The sequence below is a fragment of the Narcine bancroftii genome, chromosome 1, assembly GCF_036971445.1.
Source record: "Narcine bancroftii isolate sNarBan1 chromosome 1, sNarBan1.hap1, whole genome shotgun sequence".
In the NCBI taxonomy this organism is placed as follows: domain Eukaryota; kingdom Metazoa; phylum Chordata; class Chondrichthyes; order Torpediniformes; family Narcinidae; genus Narcine; species Narcine bancroftii.
In genome coordinates this window covers 369,228,842-369,246,623 of record NC_091469.1, presented here as the reverse complement: position 1 = coordinate 369,246,623, position 17,782 = coordinate 369,228,842, and the positions used below count along the sequence as shown (strand labels likewise).

Genomic DNA, 17,782 nt, shown 5'->3' with positions numbered 1-17,782 from the left:
ATGGAATGAAAGTTCCCATTTTACCTCATGATGGATTCCTACAGAAGCTGTGGAGTCAATTCCTCCATCTGCAGAAGATTAGGATTATCAACAAGTGACTTCTTCTGTCCCCAGATGCAACAATCACATCAACAGTTTGCTTGTGACCACCTCCAGGTAGGTGGCAGGTTGAACATTTCAAATATCTCTAACAATAATTGGAAATCATAGACAAGCAGGTATCGTTGTTTCTCAGGATCTACCACTGCCTCAAAAAGAAAGTTGCATTGGGTATACTCATCACTTCAAAGAAAACATTACTTTTGTGAGCAAATACATTACAAGAATATTTTGAGAGTTTGTGTAATCTGTGGAACAAATTATGATTTTGACAATTTTGTCTTTAAATAAATGATTTTATAAGATTCTTCAGACTCACTTGTGCTTTTCCTTCTCTCTTTGCCTCTATCTCTGCACACGTCCACACGCTTGTGTGTGTGTGTGTGTGTGTGTGTGTGTGTGTGTGTGTGTGTGTGTGTGTGTGTGTATCTCTCCCTTTTCTGCAACTTTGTCTCCGCTTCAAAGGTGTGAGCATTCTGAAAGTTGATGATGACACCAACAGAGCACATCACAGCTTCTAGCAAAAGCAGAAATACTTCCTCATCACATCACACAAGCATTTCCTTCAAGCCAGCTCACTCCTTATTTTTAATGCTGTGCTGACTTTCTCAGCAGAAAGTGACAGGTTGCATATTGCTTCCCGAGTATCACAACATATTTACAGAATCCAACATTGCTTCACACCAGCCAAACCTTAACCTTTCTGGTGCAGCTTCCGTGCTGACCAGCTGTGTGTCAGCACTGAGAGAAATAACACTCCTTGGGTGGAAATTTGTCCTGGGTTGCATTTGCCAAATGAGCAATATAATAGTGGCTGTGCATTGTTATCTGTTTCAGGGATGTGATTCTAATAAAATCAAGGGGAGGTCAGCATAACCCCATTGTGTCAGGAGAAACAAACCACTCCTTCCAATTTCACAAAAATTGTGAGGCCTTTTATTGAATGAATCCATAAGCCCTTTTCTGCCCAACTCATAAATAGTTGTGGAAGCCTACTGATTGAGTTCAATCAATGTTTGTTGGAATCAGTGGTATGAAAACAGTGAAACTAGAAATGGTTGGAAATACTCAGGTCATTGACTATTTGTCAGAGCTGGCATCAGAGAGAACAAAGAATACATGTGATAGGAGGGATAAATGATGTCCAAGTAAAACATACTGCCTGATGATTAGATTATGATCTCCAGCACAGCACAGAAAAGGCCCTTCATCTGAACTGGGTATTCTGGGTTAGATTGATTTGCCTCTATTTTGTCCATATCTTTCTAAGCCCTTTGTATCCCTGAATTTATCTGCTGTAAATGAAATCAGTTAGAGAGCAAATTTAAAAAAAAACATTGTATATTTTAGAGGCAAGTCACTGCAGCTCTTGGAAATCTAGAGGAATGGATTTATGATCATCTTTAATTTAATGGTTGTGATAGTACAGACCTATCACCAATGTATATAGTTACAGTATCTAGAGTATGTAATGACTGTGCTTACAGCGATTGGCTGAGAGCTTAGCCACACCTACTGTCTGGGCCTTAAAGGGTTGTGTCCCTAGCCAGGTCGGATCATTCTGGACTGTTCGGCCACCTGTGAAGAGCTTCTGTCTTTTGCTAATAAAAGCCTTGGTTTGGATCAACAAGTCTTTGGTTCTTTCGACGAGCTTTACAATGGTAAACTATATTCCTTTTATAAAAAGGAGGGTCATGTGGTTTTCCAAGCAGAGAGAGTGTCAAACAGGTTTTCTTTCAGAGAGAAACAGAATTCAGTTCTGCAGTTTTACAGTCAGCAGCAGCAGCTGGGACTGGAACAGGACAAGCTGAAAAGCTTGGGGAAACCCTTACTTGGAAGACAGGTTGTGAGTGCTTAGTTCAACCCGGTCAAAGCTCTTGTGGTTCATGCAAGAAGAGAGATCTGGCTGTCTAATGTTTCACTTGAAATAAGTGAAACAGAAAGGAACTCTGTGGTGACCTGAAAGAAAGGGGTTATCATCTGGAGAACCCTGATTGGGACAAGTTTCTTTGCAAGACACTGATGTGGCTGATTAAAAAGGAATCAGTTTGGGTGTCCAGCGTACAAGTCTCTCTCTGAAAACTGACAAGAACCTTCCTGAGTGGTAACCATTTACCTTTCAAGCACCAAAGCCTAGTGAACTTTACAAATGTTAAATTCTGTGCACAGTATACAAGAATTGCCTGCAATCAGTGAACTTGGAGGAATGAGAAGTGAGATTGGATTGTAAATCAAATAACTTTTCTGAGCTCACACACACATTACATAGAATTAAAAGGGGGTTAAGTTAGGTTAGTTATGTTAATAGTAATAAGTTAAAGTGTGATTATATTTTCACGTTTAAAGATAATTAAAAGCAACTTTTGTTTAAGTAATAATTTTTCTTGGTGAATTTCTATTGCTGTTGGGTTTTGGGGTCCTCTGGGCTCACAACAGATCACAGCACATTTATAGAGAACCATTGTTTTCTGAGAAGAGTGTTCATTCTCAGAGTGGTGTCTTGGAAAAACAGAACTAATGGATTTCAAGTAGGTCTTAATTATTCAAGAACTGCTGAGGAAGCCATTTGCTTTTAATCAAAGCCACCTAAGCCTCTTGAACAGAGATGAGGTCAGAGGTTGTTATGGATATGGAACGGTTTTGAAAAAAGAACAGAATTTTGGTAGAAATAAAACTGATGGTCACGTAGTTTCCAAGAATTGGGACTCCCCTCAGTGATGTTGTAACAGTCACATGATTTGGAGAAATATATTTCTGAATTCAGACATTTTTGATTTCAGTTTTGGAACAGTTCAGCTTGGAGTTCAGAGCTTAAAACTCTCTGAATTGGTTCTGTTTGTTGTGTGTTACTCCTAGAAGAAGGAGAACACAGAATCCCTGGCTTTTGAATTAATGTAGACCATTTTGCTGTCTCTTTGGAAAAGAGGACAGAGTACAACTGGGTCTATTTTTGTTTAACCTGTCTGATTTGTGAATTCATCATGGAAGAACATAACCACAGTTGTTTAACCCTTGTTAGGGTTTGTGAATTCATTGTGGAAGAAAACAGACACATTCACTGTCTTTCTGAAGAGGGCAGTTTCTTCATTAGGAAAACATAATTGTGAGTAAAAGAGGCCTGAAGATGTAATGTTTGAAAGCACTTTATAATTATTTCTGAACTGAGAATTTAAGACCTTAAAGCAAGATTAAAATGATGTGAACTTTTACAGATTGACTTTTCAGAGTGGGAATTTGAATTATATATTCACACACACACATTTACACAGTGTGGTAAAATTTAGAGTTAAGTAAGAAATGTTACATTATTAATAGTTTAATAAAAAACTATTATTTTGAATTTTCCATTGTCTGATGAATTTTCCATTGCTATTCCTGTGTTACTGCTAACAAAACCCCTTTAGTCCCAAACCTAATTAAAAGGTTTGTTAGTGCGTAACAATATAAATCTGGAATAGAAGAGAATCTTACAAATAGCGAGCACATCAGACACTTTAGGCACAAACAGAAAGGACTGGTAATCTGAAATTGTTGAGACCACAATTGATCTCCAACGGCCATAGGGTGTCTGCATGGAAGAGGAAGTCCTGTCTCTTGAACTTCGATTGGGGTTTGTTAGACTAATTTACAAAGTTTTTGGCAAAGTTGTCAGTGTGAGAGTTGAATGGAAAATGAAACAGGCCACTGGAACTCAGGGTTCTGAAAAGGTTTGAAGTGGAAGCTCATTTCAATACTATGGTGTGGCATTCCCTAATTTCAGCCAGCAATCAGATGTTGATGGTCTTTTTCTCTAACTCGGATTACTTATCTACTCTTACTCCATCCCTAGAGTACACGATGGCAAACATATTCACCCTTTTGAAAACTTCTACTCCTAATTACAATGAAGATACAAGTCTGAGCCAACAATTGCCATAATTCTCCAACTCTTTTCAATGAATGTTGCACGGCATTCTAAGATATTACAACGACCAAAAGTCAACATTGGTTTCAGAGGTTAGAACACCAACAAAGATGAATATCTTTGGTAGGGGGGGGAGGGGTAACATGCTGATACATCCTTAGTGCATCATTTATTTTGCTGCTATCTTCTTTTCCTCTTTTGCAAACCATTTTCTTCACAACAGACATACTCATACCTTCATTTCAATGAACAACTGGGGACTTTAAATTTATAGGGAATTTATTTTCAAAAAATAATAAAATATTGCAAACCACCAGACTGTTTGAAAGACCCATCTAATTTGCTACTGCCCTTTGTTGTTCAAGTTCATGTGGGTCCCACAGGTTAAGAACCAGACCAAAGTTGAGGTACAAAGCACACATTTATTTCAGGGATGGAAATGGGACAACAGGGTCAATATGTTAGGCAAGCCTCTACACACACAATGAACGGTACATATAATGATCAGGGAAAAAAATTACTATGATGCCCCACCACCCTTTGACACAGTGCAGGCATGGCTCTACGCTACAAGGGACACTAATTAAATGCTCCCAACCCCTTTAACAGTGCACATCTTACCAACAGTTTCTCCAGCACCCTTCCACATTCCTAGGCCTGGAGTGAAGCAGGGTGGTCCTGAGCTGGCAAAGATGGAGAACAAAGAGCACATGGCACCTTTACAGTGCTGGAGGGAAAAGCCCACATCATTTACTGAAGGCCAATAGCTCAGTGGCAGGAGGGTTAATCTAATTACAACAGTCAATGGCCCAAGGCCAAGTAAAGGCAACCTGGACAGTGCAGTCCAGATAATTTACATGTGACCAACAGCAAGGTGTGCACTAATGGTTGGGGTGGAACCAAACCTTGATTGGCAGCTGATGTGCGTCCTCTGATTAGATAGGGAACAGTGCTGTCACATGACAGCCACAACCTTTCCCAATACACCCTTCAAGGAACAAAATCTACTGAGCTTTCTTGGTATGGTCTCCATTAACTTTAGGTCCTATAATGTGGTTGAAATATCCCTGCAAGTTTCTAATTTCAGGGGCAATTAATAATGAATAATAATTCCTTGCCTTGTCAATGCTGTTCACATCCCATGAGTTTAAAAAAAAATTTAAAAACGCCCACCACAAGATGATTAGAAGTATTTTCCTTTTCTTTTGAAGCATTGCATTATAAAGTGTCTCAGAACTTTATAATGCAGTTTCAAATCTCACAGTATATTAAACAATGACAGATCTAAAATTTTCACTTCAATTAAAAGTGAAGATTGGATTTCTATTCTGCATTGATGATCCCTTCTTAAACTTGGTTAATGAACAGGTGAAGGCAATGGACACTGTCTAAATGGACTTCAGTAAGACCCTTGACAAGGTCCTGCATGATAGGTTGGCCCAGAAGGCTAGATCATATGGGATCCTGGGTGACCTAGCCAATTGTAGTCAAAACTGGCTTGCTGGAAAAAATTAGAGGGAGGTAGTGGAGGGTTTTTTTTATATTGGAGTCCTGTGACCAGTAGAGCGCCAGATAGATTAGAGCTGAATCTACTGTTGTCATTGATATGAATGATTCTGATGAGAATGTAGTTAGCATGGTTAGTGATTTTGCAAAATTGGAGGTAGAGCGGACAGTGAAAAAAGGTTTTCTAAGATTTCAACAGTATATAGACTCACTGAGAAAGTGGGCCAAAGAACAGCAGATGGAACTTCACTTGGAAAAATAAAAGATGTTTTGAGAAGATAAACACAATACATGCAGTGCCCTGAAGAGTATTGTTGAATTGAGACACCTAGGGGTACAATATACATTATTTCCTGCAAATTCCAACACAGGTGGATAGGGTGGTTGGGGTCTTCGTCAGTCATGAGTATAGGAGCTCTGGCATCAAATAACTGTACAAACTATTGGTTAAACCACATTTGAAGCATTGTGTGCAGTTCTATCACTATAAGAAAGTTGTCATTAAGCTGCAAATGATTCAGCAAAGATTCATAAAAATGTAATTGGTACTGGAGGACATGTTAGAAAGAGAAACTGAATAGACTGGAACTTTTCTCCCTGGTATGTCGTATGGTGAGCTATATGAAACCATGAAGGGAGCAGATAAGGCCACAGTCTTTTTCCCAGGGTAAGGGAGTCTAGACTAGAGGGCATAAATTTAACGCGAGGGAAGAATTTAAAAGGAGCAAGAGAGGCAGCATTTTCATACAAGGTATGTGGAACAAGGTGCTTGAGGAGGTGATGCAGGTAGATATAATTTCAACATTTAAATGGCATTTAGAGAGGTTCATGGACAGGAAGGTTTTGAAGGATATGGGCCAGATCTCATGTTAGCATGCTGAAGTTAGGCTGAAGGGTCTTTTTCCTTGCTATTTAGCTCCAATGATGCAATAATTAACAGATTTTGAGAGAGGTTCAATAGATCCTGATAAGAAATTAATGACAAGCTTGAATTCATCCTAATACCAATTACCCTTAATTAGTGTTGGCAATATGGAGCCCAAATTTAGGAAAATTGCGTGCTTGAAATCATCTCTCCAAAATCTCCTGTTCCTTTCTGGTTGTTGAATCGAAGAATGATCAAATAAATATCAATTATATATACACAGATGGAAGATGCATTCAGAAAAGATTTCAGCAAAGCCATTGCATCTGGTTCCAGAACTGCCATTTTGGCAAAATACATTGTTAAATAGATTTTTTTTTGCTCTTTCGGTATTCTTCACAATAACATCATCATAGCTTTTTATACTTAGTGAACAATGCCATTACTACAACGCAACTCAAATCAAGGGCCATTCACCCATCGTTCCTGTCCTTGCTAATCTACATTGGCTTGTAATGGCAACTATTTAAACTGCTCATTCTTGTTTTCTAAAACAGCTGTCTACCCCTCTTTCTACCAGGATTTGCATCATCTGCCCGAAATAGGGTGATGAAGTAGGCAATATAGTGTATTGGCATTCATTAATCAGGGGATTGAGTTCAGAATGACAAGTTAAGTTGCAGCTTGCTAAAACTCTGATTAGACCACACTTAAGAGTATTGTATTAAATTCTAGTCACCTAATTAAATGCTTTAGAGAGGGTATAGAGGAGATTTACCAAGGTGCTGCCTGAATTGGAGAGCATGTCTTTTGAAACAAGGTTGACTGAGCTCGGGCTTTCCTCTTTGGAGTGATGAAAGATGAGAGGTGACCTAATGGAGATGTGTCAGACTATGAGACCCAAGCTAATAGTGGACAGCCAACACCTTTTCCCAGAGGAAAAATATCAAAGGAAATTATCAAAGGAAGAAAAGGAACAAAGAAGGGCTGGGTTTGTAGACACAAGAGTGGTGGAAAACATATGAGAGTAGCCAGAGGTAGGTATTTTTAAGACAGAGTGGTGGGTGTTTGGAAAGCATTGCCAGTGGTGAAGGTAAAGGCTGATACAATAGGGATATTTAAAAGAATCTTAAATAGGTACATAGATATAAGAAAAATAGAGGATTATTGGCTGAGAGGTTTGAATAGACTAGATTGATGTAGAGGTTTATATAGATCAGCACAGCATCACGAGCCAAAGGGACTGTACTGTACAGTACTCTTCTATGAATATATTCTGATTCGTGAACATTATAATTTCATCTGATTTTTCTCCTGTGAGCCCTTGAGATATTTTACCACATTGAAAGTTGCTATGTCCAAGAAACTTAGCACAGCTGTAACTTTCCTTGTGCCATGGCATCTTCAGTTTTCTAATGTCTAACCTGCTCTCCTATCACTTTATTTGATTTCAAGAGAGACATTTCCAGGATTTAAAATAAAATTAATTGCGTCTCTTCAAAACCACCAACAATCTTTGCTCCGTCACAGAATATGGATATCCACCCCCTTAAAATGAATACAATTTACTCAATACTTGAAACAAAACAGCAATCTCACAACCAAAGCATGTCACATCCTAAATTTTCATATATTATCATTTATTGTCGTGTCTACAGAGATACAGTGGACAATTTGTTTTGCAGACAAGTCAACGTATACATAGTACAACAGGGAGTGCAAGAATTAAAAACAAAAGTGATATTTAGAGAAGAGATGTAAGAGGGTAGAACAATTATGCTGAATATAAGGAGAGGTTCCACTCAGAACAGTTCACAAAATTATCACCTTGCTCCAGCACCACTCTTATTGACATAGTTGCTGATCCTCACGTTTGCTTCCTCTGTCTGAAGATTGTAACTTCTTTTTTATTTCCTCCACAGCAGAGTGCAAAGGTGCCCCAACTGTTGTCCCTGATATAACACAAACATACTCCCAGTAATAGGCTCCTTAACATAATCAAAAAGAACAGAGAGCTTCAATTTTTGCTTCCAGCTGACATAAAAAATTAGATCATGCTCAATTATTCATATCAGCTGACAGAATAAAGATCAAGCTTCAATAAACATTAGCAACTGTTTATATTTATGTAACTCTTGCACAGATCTTTACCATGTAATGGTGCCATTGACTTTAAAACCAGAATTGTTCTCAAGTAATGGCCACATGTTGTATGTCCCAGTTACCCAGAGCTCACCCTCAACATCCAGTCTTGTGGCCAGGAGTTCTAAATGCAAGGACTACTCGAGACATAGGAAGGAACTAAAGGAAAATAGTATTAATTGGACTAAAGGCCATCAAGTACCCAGACCCTGATCATCTGCATCACACCAACAATTTGTCCCAGTTCAGAAACACACCAACACCTCTACTTCTTCAACAGGGTATGGATATTTGGCATGGCCTTAATGATTTTTACCAATCTTTAAATAAGTTAGAGTTCAGTATTTTTACCAGTCCACAAAGACCTTTTGACAGTCTACATTGATTAGTTTGCATAAGAAACATAAAATATGTTGACAAGGTTTTGAAGAACCTAGTGCTCTGAACTTTGCTGCCCTGTGATAATAGATTGAAAGAACAATGAAAGCCACATGGCCAGGACAACCTGGTGATGGAGAGAAAGGCATTGTTATGGAAACACGCATGCGCACTTGATGCTCTATACATGGGATCTACTGGATTTTGGGTAAAAAGGACATCAGAGGTGAAAAATGAATGACAGGAATGACATTGAGCTGAAGAGAGACAAAAGCACGTGCTCAGCAGCAGGAAAAAAAAGGAAGAAACTCAGGAAATCAATGAGAAAGGGAGAAAAGGGAGAAAAAGTGAGAAAAGAGAGAGAAATAGTAAAGTCAGAAAGGGAGCCAGGTGCCCAGTGAGCGGTTGAGACAGCTGGGGCCATTTCAACCGGGGGCCAGATGCCCAGCGAGGGGCCAAACAGCCAGGGACAGGACAACCACAGAAGGGTTGGGTAGCTGGGACTGGGACAGCCAGGTCAGGACAGCCCAGAGGATGATGTAGAAAAATGATGCATTGGTCAGCGGGTCAGTTACCTGTCTCAATGTAGCACTTTCCCATCTTCAGAATATCTGGGAAAATATTGGAATTCAAGAAGATCAAAAACTGCAAATAACAGAAGTTGTTAAAAGGCACATGAAAGGCCTTTTGGACAGGATGATTGCAAAGGAAGAAAATTTAAGGCAGCGGCTGAAAAAGAGCATTGCTGTGTTCCAGAAAGAGATCCATGAAGTGTGTCAGGAACATGGTTTGGATGCATGTCTGGAAGAAGATTACACAATGCTACAGATGGAAAAGCATTTGCGGACATGTTTGGAAGTCCTTTTGAAGGAGAAGAAAGAGAGGATTTCAAAATTAAAGTGCTTTGAGGAGGAAGATGAAGAGCTTTGTGATATATTGTGTACAACAGGCTACTCCATTGATTATGATGATGTCCCCAGTGTTGAACAACTAGATGCATTTCGTCAACACTTAATGAAGAAAAGGAACAAAGAAGGGCTGGGTTTGTAGACACAAGAGAAAAATCATTTTGTGCATGGATGAACTTGATCAACTGCCTTTGAGAGAGAGATTGTGTGTGAGATGAAAATACATTCTGTCTGTCCAATAAGAACATTATAGGCCTGAAAACATTACTTTGGCATCTTGAGATGAAGAGACTCAGAATGAAGCAAAGTGCTCAGAGCTGAGGTCTAATAATTAACCTTTGGTATTGGTTGAAGATTTCTGATGAAAACCGAAGGCATCAAAGCCACTTTCAAAAATGAATCATGGGAAACAAAGACTGTTGCAAAGAAACTCAGTGTTTGATGTCTTCCGGGCACTTAAGGCAGACGAGAAGAACGTTAAAATCTTCAAGGAAATGAGCAAAGAAATGGGAAAACACTTGAGAGAGAAGGATAAAGATAAGGAAAAAGAGTGGGGACATGAGCGAAGAAATGGCAACGAGAGGAACAAGAAAAGGCGCATAGAAAATGTGAAAGGCAGAAATAGCAAGGACAGGAGGAAAAGGGTGATGGGAAACATTTGGAAAATTTGGATGACAGGGAATCTAAGCGAGACTCACTGGAGGAAAGAGAGCTTCAAGAATACAAGATGGAGATAACCATTCGCAATTCACCACACAGATGAGAGGGATTGATAGAGGATTGAGGTGAGGAGGATGATTCTTTGACAATTGAACCTCCTCAACAAACCTCTAATGAAGTTGTTCTCTGGTTCAGTGTTCTTCATCCCTGAAAAAGTCCAAGAGAGAAAGACACCCTCCAGTACATTTAAAGGACTATGTGCTGTGACTTAAAGACTTTTATGTTTCCAGTTAACATACTTTAAGTTAGGTAGCGTGCGATTTATAGTTAACTTGATTAGTGGAGGCTATGCTTAAGTTCTCTGTAATGTTAACATAGTTAATTTTAACTTTATACTTATTTAACACTAATCACAAAACATTTTTTTGAAGGGGAAGAGTGTTGTGGGAATGCTCATGCATGCATGATGTTATAGACAAGGAGTTACATTGTATGAGAAGGCTCAGTTAGGCGCCATCTTGGCATGAATAAAGTTGCTTACAGTTTCTCTCGAATTAGATTATTTTCAAATGGAAAATACATGATGGGAATCAGCTGATCCATAGTTGTAGTAATGTAGTTTGCTCTTGTATTGAATGCAGTGAAAGTTAATATACCATTTACCTTAACTACTTGTCACACCAGCAGGCTTGTTTTCAGGAACTTTGCTTTTAACAGCAAAACGGGCCATGCATCAAGATTCCTTCCAGATTATAGCACCTGCAATCTAATTTGTCTTCATTCCCTTTTTATTAATATGTCTAAGTTTGGTTAATCAAAGTTTGTTCATCACAAAATTGAGAACCACAAGGATCCAATAAAGCAATAACAGCATATTTAATCTCCTAACTGGTCTTTAAAATTACAATGACACTCAAGCTGTGTGAATTTGCAGCCTGCTTAATGTTGTAAGATGTCAGGTCAATTGTCCTGCAGAACCTGGCACACATTTACTGACATTAGTTTGTTTATGTTTGTTTTACAATGTGAACTCCAAACTTAACTCACCACAGAACAGGCTGCAGGATGTGATCTTGTACCCTAGAAAGTAAATCCAATACCTTTGTCCCATTTCCTGAAACATTACCATTGTAGTTATCAGCTCTGTTCAACTAATAACAGTCTTCCTATTAGTTTGACAATTATTTAATTTTAAACTCTAATTTTCGGCCTGGCACTTCAAAGGAACATGAGGGGAAAGTAAGACAATCCCAGATGGTTAATATGATGTAAGGTACATCTATTGTTTGAGCTAATCTGATCATATAGGATGTTGCCACCCCTCTGCTTGATGCTCCTTCTTCATTGCCACAGCCATATCTAATATTAACAGGTCTTAACCAGGAACTGGTTGCCGTGAATTGATTAACTTCTGACATAAACCACGAGTCTATAATTAACCAGTATCACCTCACAAAATGGGTATCTTTTAGTCTTATATAATAGAAGAAAATTAGAGAAAGAGAAGGAACCTTTTTGCTACAATGGAGCACTAATTTCTCTTGCAGACAACAAAAGTAAACATATCTTGTGAAATTGTAGCATATGAATATGAGAGACATCATCAAATCAAATCATTCAAATCTGACCCAATTTGTACCTGCAAATTATGATTATTAGCAAAAACACATCAAATAAGAGGTATTTTTAATAATTGTTTGAACTATTACATGATTGAGATAATATACAGATAAACCATTGATCTTATTTACATTTAGATAAAGTTCAGATTTATTGTCATAGCACATTTATGACATCACATATAATCCTGAGCTTCTTTATCCTGCAGGACAAGTAGAATTATACAGAAATATACGTTGTTCATTTAGAAACCTTTTATATTCTGTACCAACAGTCAAATTATACAGAATTATACGTTGTTCATTTAGAAACCTTTTATATTCTGTACCAACAGGCAAATTATACAGAATTATACGTTGTTCATTTAGAAATCTTTTATATTCTGTACCAACAGGCAAATTATACAGAATTATACAGAAATATACGTTGTTCATTTAGAAACTTTGTACATTCTGTACCAACAGGCAAATTATACAGAATTATACAGAAATATACGTTGTTCATTTAGAAACCTTTTATATTCTGTACCAACAGGCAAATTATACAGAATTTTACAGAAATATACGTTGTTCATTTAGAAACCTTGTATATTCTGTTCTTCTTTGGCTTGGCTTTGCGGACAAAGATTTATGGAGGGGGTAAATGTCCATGTCAGCTGCAGGCTCGATTGTGGCTGACAAGTCCGATGCGGGACAGGAAGACACGGTTGCAGTGGTTGCAGGGGAAAATTGGTGGGTTGGGGTTGGGTGTTGGGTTTTTCCTCCTTTGTCTTTTGTCAGTGAGGTGGGCTCTGCGGTCTTCTTCAAAGGAGGTTGCTGCCCGCCGAACTGTGAGGCGCCAAGATGCACGGTTTGAGGCGATATCAGCCCACTGGCGGTGGTCAATGTGGCAGGCACCAAGAGATTTCTTTAGGCAGTCCTTGTACCTCTTCTTTGGTGCACCTCTGTCACAGTGGCCAGTGGAGAGCTCGCCATATAACACGATCTTGGGAAGGCGATGGTCCTCCATTCTGGAGACGTGACCCACCCAGCGCTGCTGGATCTTCAGCAGCGTGGATTCAATGCTGTCGGCCTCTGCCATCTCGAGTACTTCAATGTTAGGGATGAAGGCGCTCCAATGAATGTTGAGGATGGAGCGGAGACAACGCTGGTGGAAGCGTTCTAGGAGCCGTAGGTGATGCCGGTAGAGGACCCATGATTCGGAGCCAAACAGGAGTGTGGGTATGACAACGGCTCTGTATACGCTTATCTTTGTGAGGTTTTTCAGTTGGTTGTTTTTCCAGACTCTTTTGTGTAGTCTTCCAAAGGCGCTATTTGCCTTGGCGAGTCTGTTGTCTATCTCGTTGTCGATCCTTGCATCTGATGAAATGGTGCAGCCGAGATAGGTAAACTGGTTGACTGTTTTGAGTTTTGTGTGCCCGATGGAGATGTGGGGGGCTGGTAGTCATGGTGGGGAGCTGGCTGATGGAGGACCTCCGTTTTTTCAGGCGGACTTCCAGGCCAAACATTTTGGCAGTTTCCGCAAAACAGGACGTCAAGCGCTGAAGAGCTGGCTCTGAATGGGCAACTAAAGCGGCATCGTCTGCAAAGAGTAGTTCACGGACAAGTTTCTCTTGTGTCTTGGTGTGAGCTTGCAGGCGCCTCAGATTGAAGAGACTGCCATCCATGCGGTACCGGATGTAAACAGCGTCTTCATTGTTGAGGTCTTTCATGGCTTGGTTCAGCATCATGCTGAAGAAGATTGAAAAGAGGGTTGGTGCAAGAACACAGCCTTGCTTCACGCCATTGTTAATGGAGAAGGGTTCAGAGAGCTCATTGCTGTATCTGACCCGACCTTGTACCAACAGGCAAATTATACAGAATTATACAGAAATATACATTGTTCATTTAGAAACCTTGTATATTCTATACCAACAGGTGAATTATACAGAATTATACAGAAATATACGTTGTTCATTTAGAAACCTTGTATATTCTGTACCAACAGAATATACAAAATACAAAAAGACTGTGTGTTTAGATTTTATTTATTTGTTTTTCTCTTTTGCTGTTTAGCAAATTAGTCATATTTATGATTGTGTTTCATTCTTTACATTAGGTCTGTTATTTTTTTATGTATGAACATAATTTGATTTCTTTAAATATCATTTATGCTATTGAATTTCCAATGGAAAACAATCTTGAAATTATAAAAATAGATCCTCAAAATAATAACATACATTTGAATTTGAACACGAGCACTAAATGTCAAAGGAATTTTCCTATATTCTGCCGTAACTTTACCAGAAGATCATCCTATCTCAAGAGATAAGCCACCATTTTTAGCCATTTACTCCATCTCCCAGGAGAGTTTCTGAAGAAACCCTGAGGAAATTCCAAGCAAGTTTCTGTAGAAACCCTGAGGAAATTCCAAGCAAGTTTCTGTTTTATTAGTGAGATCACAATAAATTGCATTTTTGAAAATACACAAGTTTCTTGATTTATGCTTGAATTAGACTGGCTGCAAGCAAACTAAACACATTAAAAACATAGGAGTTGTTGATACGATGGGGATCATGTGTGTCTGAACTCTGTTTTTCCCCTTCTTTTCAATAATTATTGAGGTTCCAATATTTTGGATTACGACTATCTTGGAACAAAAGATTTTACTGAATGTTAACATGAGAAAAAATGTCATCCAAATGAATTTTTCAAGAAGGTAGTGAGGAACGTCAAAAGGAGGGTATCACTCTTGACAAATTCTGCTTTCATTTTAGAAAGATATCTGGCAACATATTATGAAGCAGACTTGTGAGAAAAGTAAAGCATGTGCATCTGAGGCAAATTGGATTGAATATTGGAAGAAAGAAAAGGTAAAATCAAAATTGTGCAATGCTGTAATTGCTGGAGTTTGACAGTGCTTGGTCCCATAGATTTTTTCTGTGTTTCAAATGCATGACTTAGAGTCTGCAGACATCATATAAATTAGCTGAGTGGCTGGCATTAATAAAGCAAGGCTTCAAGAAGATCTCAATGACATGTGAAGTGGCTGCAAAGATGGGAAATGAAATTGAATGTGGAGAAACATGAGGTAATGCATTTAAGGAGGTAAGCAAAATGAATGACAGGAATAAAGGAAGAGCAGGATCCTGAAGTGTACATATACAGTATACTGTAATTCTTTTAGAAAGTAGGATAGGCAAATAAAGCTCACAAGAGGGCACACAGAATATTTTTTCTTTATTTCCAGAGATATGGAATAAAAGAGGAGGAAGTTCATGCCCAAACTGCATGGAACATTAACTGGGGAAAAACGAGTCTTCTGCCAACAAATTCTGTCCCCATACTTCAGGAAAGGTCTGAGACAGAGAGGGTAAGAGGAGGTAAATGAGGATATTCTCAGGAAGGGAACATTTTAGCTATGAGAGAAGATTAGATAAACTGAGTTTGCTTTCTTCAGAATAGCAGAGGATGGCAGAGATTTGACTGAGTTTTAAAAAAATTATGAAGGCCTGGATAAAGTTGATGGGAAGACCCAATTATTTCGGTGGTAAAAAAACAACCAATTCAAGCAATTTGCAAGTGAATTAGAGGGGAGATGAAGAGACACTTATCACGCATGAGGTATTAGAGGTCTGGGCCTCATTGCCTGAACAGGTGTGAAGGTAGAAATCGGCATCACATTTAAGAACACGAGATATAGAAACAGGTGTGGGCCATTTGGCTCCCCTCTGCTAATTCAGCTTTCAATAGGATTGTGGCTTATCTTCCACCTCATCACCACTTCACTGCACCAATTCCAAAGTCAAATCTAAATATCTATCAATTTACATTCTCAGACAGCTTAGGGGGAGAATTCCAAAGATTTACTGTCTCGGTAAAAGGTCCTAAGCCCAAAATGTTGACTGATAATTTCTACCCATGGATGCTGTCTGATCTGTTGAGTCCCTCCAACTTTGTATTGTTTGCCCCAAAGATTTAGTGCTGTCTGGCGAAAGACATTTGTTACCTTCATCCTGAATGGTCAATCCTCTTAACTTGAAGCTGTGTCTTTCCTCCTCAATGTTGCAGTCAGGGAGAAAACAATCCCTCCTCTACTCTCAAGCCTCTAGGAATTCTATAAAACTACTTGCATATGCGCTTAAAAAGAATATGATGGAATATATATTCCCATGTTTTTTTCAGAATGCATAGATTTCAAAATTACACAGGGTATATAATGGTTTTTTTTTAATGGTCTGCATATGTGCAATGAAGAATCCACATGGGCCACAGATCTTAACCAAGTTAACTCCAAGTTGAAAGGGAGTTAATTCAAACAAACATCCATAAATACAAATAGACTGCAGTTTGGAGTTGCAATATTGCAGAAGATTTATGCTAATTATTCAATTATAGCAATTTATATTTCTCCAGTGTTCTCCCAAATTCAGCATTGGTGTCACAGCACACTTCAGAACTGTTCCCCCAAGATCTCCAGTGCCTTTCAGTTATGATTGAGCATGAGATGTCCAACCAGGGACACACAGGAGTCTGCATTTGCTGGAACCTGCAATCAAACCACCAGAGTCTGGATGAAGAGTTTTCACTCGAAACGTTGACCATTCTTTTTCTTCCACTGATGCTGCTTGGCCTGCTGAGTTCCTGCAGCAGTTTGTGTTTGCTTCAGGGCAGGCAGGTTGAGGGACATTGATAGCTGAGCTTTGATGTAAAGACACCTGGGATCAAAGTTTAATGGCTTATCTTAAAGGTGGTTAGCATTCTTAGAAGAGAGATGAAATCTGACATTGACGGATTTATTTGATTAAATTGCACAAATACTTGTGTGAGGTTTGAATTCCAGTTCCTAAGTTGTTATACTCAATTTAATTTCTAAATTTCCTTTGATTTTAATTGAATAATCACATCATGATGACATTTTGATGTCACGGTATATGACCATACAAAAGTGACAACTTCAGACAGCCACTTATTACTTATTTTGGGACAGGAAGCTTGCTGTCAAATGTTGCCTCTGGCACGTTACAGTGAGCATTTGTGCATTTAACATTGATCAGCACAGCACAGGAAGGCACTTTAGCCCATTATGTCTGCACCAAGCATTATCTGTGCTGTATCATTCTATGCTTCAATTAAGTCAATTTAAACTAAATTTATTTGCAGGGATGTGATCTGTATCTTATCTATCTCCTACATATTCATGTGTTAATTAAAAAAGCCACTTCTATACTACTACTGTATATTGACTGCTTCCACCACTATCCTTGGCATTTCAGGCACCTCCCACTCCCTATGTAAAAATATGCCCTGCACATCTCCTTTAAACTTTCCCCTTCTCACCTTACCTGCATGTCCTCTCATATTCAATATTTTTACCCTGGGTAAAATATTCTGACTCTTTACCCTATCGATACGTCATAGTTTTATAAATTTATACGCTCCAGAGAAAACAAGCCAAATATGTCTTAAAAAAACAACCTGCAAGAAGAACTTGCAGGGTCGAACAGGGCGGCATGGTTAGCATAGCAGTTGGCGCAACATTATTACAGAGGCTTTGACCCAGGTTCGAATCAGGCACTGTCTGTAAGGAGTTCTTCCCATGTGTGGATGGATTCCCTCCGGGTGCTCTGGTTTCCTCCTAACCTTCAAAATGTACAGGGGTTGTAGGTTAATTGGGGTATTTGGATGGCACAGACTCGTGGGCTGGAAGGGCCTGTTACCA

General features: G+C 38.9%; 1 long non-coding RNA gene and 1 pseudogene across 1 annotated transcript in view; both read left to right on the top strand.

Annotated features, from left to right (window-relative positions):
* Window positions 1-17,782, top strand: part of LOC138750958 (uncharacterized) — a 154,299-nt gene that overhangs the window by 63,950 nt on the left and 72,567 nt on the right. The window contains exon 3 of the long non-coding RNA XR_011349640.1: window positions 14,838-14,933. This is a non-coding gene — a long non-coding RNA (uncharacterized lncRNA). The remainder of the gene's footprint in view (window positions 1-14,837; window positions 14,934-17,782) is intronic.
* Window positions 9,432-10,123, top strand: LOC138754170 (protein regulator of cytokinesis 1 pseudogene; annotated as a pseudogene).